Source organism: Oryza glaberrima, chromosome 10 (genome assembly GCF_000147395.1).
Source record: "Oryza glaberrima chromosome 10, OglaRS2, whole genome shotgun sequence".
NCBI lineage: Eukaryota > Viridiplantae > Streptophyta > Magnoliopsida > Poales > Poaceae > Oryza > Oryza glaberrima.
Window position 1 is genome coordinate 15,273,824 of NC_068335.1, and position 2,141 is coordinate 15,275,964.

Here is a 2,141-nt window from a genome sequence, read left to right on the forward strand (position 1 = left end):
TTGATGATCCCCTCCCTATGAATTTCAAACCATTTAAAAAAATAGAAGTTAAAAAAATCTAATACCCTTAAAATATATTCTTAAAAATAATAAATGTGCATAGACTTTATATTTATAAATATATACAGTAAACTCCATACATAAAAAAAACATTTAAATATAAATTTTAGGTATATAACCTTACACAAAAAGAAAATTGGTGCCAAAAAAAGGTAAGTGGTGAAAAAAACATTTGAATATAAATTTTAGGTATATAACCTTACACAAAAAGAAAATTGGTGCAAAAAAAGGTAAGTGTGAAAAAAAAATCTCGCCTAGGAAAGGCGAAAAAAACATTTGAATATAAATTTTAGGTATATAAACTTACAAAAAACAAAATTGGTGCAAAAAAAAAGTAAGTGGTGAAAAAAAAAATCTCGCCTGAAAAAGGCGATCGTTGTCAGGAGATTTGTGAACCTCCACTATTACGTCCTAGATACGTGTGGGCCCACTTCTCATTTCTCAAATATCAGTAGTTCTATTTTTTAAAAAAAATGATTGACAACATATATAAGGATACACCATCTCGTAAAAACTCAAGTCCAAAGTCAATCTATATAATTATTAGAAACAAAGTAAACAAATTTTATAGCACTGAAAATAACGTTTCTAGACATCTGCATTTTGCCACGGTTGAATCCTAATATCTGTACGGTTAATTTGACTTCTATGGTTCTCTGAAGAAGAAACCGTCTTCTCCAATTCACTGCCAAATATGCTGGAATTTGGATCTTCAACAATAGGAGGGCTCATGGAACTAAGGAATGTAGAGCATGCCTCCTTGAGTTTGCAACAATGGTGCTTCTCCACTAGCACCAACATGGTTGACACTGAGCATGTATCAATGTGGTTGCACAACTTATCTTCGTAGACAAACTTTAACCTCTGTAAGCCATACCTGTCAGCAGCAGCAAGCAACTGTTGAGCCATAGCTACATTGTCTTTTCCATGACCTATCTCTGGCCAAATGTCTGTGTAGATGAACCCAAGCAGAGCCTTGAACACTCGTGCTTCCATGTTGTCAATCTGTATCGCATCTATGGTGCCTTTCTTCGTCGGCCTGAAAAGCTCTGCCTTGAAGACCGGTGACCGTGCCGCCAGCACCAACCGGTGCGCCGCAAACATCTCGCCGCCGACCAGGAACTTGACATCGGTGCCTTCTTTGCTTACGAGGAGATCACCATAATGCAGATGCATGTTCGACGGTGGTACGACGACAGATGGCTTTTCCTTTGGGATGATTACATGGGCAGCAATGGCAAAGTAGTCATCATTGAGATATTCCGATCGCTCTAATTCGTCTCTCCTAATAAAGTTTTCGAACCCCCTTGCCCTACCAGAATATGTTGAAAAGTTACGGAATTTGGTGTGATAGGTGTACGACAGCACCAGGTTCCTGTATCGATCGAGCAGGCTGAATGTAGCTTTTGCCAGCACGTCCTCCGATCCTCGGTGACGATGCCCTCAAGCGAGAGGAAGGTGGAGATGCAGTCCTTGTTGCTGTCGCGGCATCCGTTTGGGTAGTAGCTGACATGCCAGGTGTGGCCTCCTGCGCTGAACGGACAGGTGCTGAGGGGGTAGTGGCAGCCGGCTTTCAAGGTGTTGGAGTACCCGTTGATCTTGAGTACGTGATAAGCCTGCGCCGCGATGGTCGTGACGGTGGACCGCGACGGCGGGGAAGAACCGTCGCCGGCGCTGGCCGCAAGTGTCGTCGCCGTCGTTGTCGCCATGCCTGCAGTCTTGTGTTGGTAGGCCGTTCTCTCTCGTGGAAAAGATTGATTTTCCTACTAACAGACTGCACGCCTGCTTCTTGTAGGACAAAGTGTTAGAATCCAATTCCGGCTGGTCGCTGGGTGAAGAGAAAGAACTTCGATTTGGGTTATTGGCAGCTTCGTCTGCCGGAACGGCCGGTGCCTGTGCAATAATCTGCACGCGTCCGTGTCGCTCATGGTCGTTGCTGACTAGCTTGTAGTGTGACGGTTTATGTTTATCGTTGGAGGATCATTTCGCAATGGTTGTTTACTTTTCGTTTGATGGTACGCGGCTAGTTGATCGAAAAAAGCTGTCAGTGCCAATTGCCAAACCGCCTACTGCACTGACCT

General features: G+C 43.3%; 1 pseudogene; it reads right to left on the reverse strand.

Moving 5' to 3' along the window:
* Positions 1-648: 648 nt before the first annotated feature.
* On the reverse strand, positions 649-1,769 carry LOC127785737 (BTB/POZ and MATH domain-containing protein 1-like; annotated as a pseudogene).
* Positions 1,770-2,141: the final 372 nt, after the last annotated feature.